Source organism: Trichechus manatus, unplaced genomic scaffold, assembly GCF_000243295.1.
Source record: "Trichechus manatus latirostris isolate Lorelei unplaced genomic scaffold, TriManLat1.0 scaffold00135, whole genome shotgun sequence".
Taxonomy (NCBI): domain Eukaryota; kingdom Metazoa; phylum Chordata; class Mammalia; order Sirenia; family Trichechidae; genus Trichechus; species Trichechus manatus.
Window position 1 is genome coordinate 4,829,627 of NW_004444071.1, and position 782 is coordinate 4,830,408.

A 782-nucleotide genomic window follows, 5' to 3' on the forward strand; every position below is an offset into this window, starting at 1 on the left:
AGGCAGATCTTTATGCTCCTAACCCAGTGCTCTCCTGTATCTCTCTCACTCTGCTCCTTGACCTCCCATTGTCAGGACTGACCAAGGGAAACAGCCTTGAAGAGCCCTGAAGAACTCAGCCATCCATGATGGCCAGAAGGTGCCTGGAAAAGGAGCTGACTCTGAAATCTCGGTTTATAAAATGTGTCCTCAGGTCACCCCAAGTTGCCTCCTGAGTTTCCCACAAGAACTCTCTCCACTGAAGTTTGCCTGTTGGACACTTGCAATCTAGAGATACTGGCTCAAATTCCCAAAAGCGAACAGAGGAAAGTCCGACCTGTTATTCTGCATAGTAGAAATTCAGACTCTTGACAGCAAAGTTCACATCTCACCTTAATGAAATCTCCTGATCAACATTAGCAGCTCTAGCAGAGAAGAGCGTTTGGGGGATTTAGAGATTTTCTTGCATATTTATACATTATAGTTTTATTGACTCCTATCACATTCCACATGAATACTGAACTCACAAAGGAGTCAAAGAATTAATCTAGAAAGCTCTTACCACCCACCAAGAACTGAGTCAATGAAAGCATCCTTCTCAGCAGGTCTTCCCCAGGCAATTGCAAATCTAGTCCTAACCAGCTCATGAAATACTCCACAAGTTCATCTGCTCAATAATTAGTAAGTAAAAATCCTAAACGGCAAGTAAAAAACCAAAAACCAAACCCACTACCATCAAGTCGATTCTAACTCACGGCAACCCCACAGGGTTTCCAAGGCTATAAATCTCTATGGAAGCAGAC

General features: G+C 43.4%; 1 protein-coding gene across 1 annotated transcript in view; it reads right to left on the reverse strand.

The window, feature by feature from the left end:
- ADAMTS12 (ADAM metallopeptidase with thrombospondin type 1 motif 12) overlaps positions 1-782 on the reverse strand; it is a 392,100-nt gene that overhangs the window by 116,794 nt on the left and 274,524 nt on the right. The gene's annotated exons all lie outside the window — the stretch shown is intronic.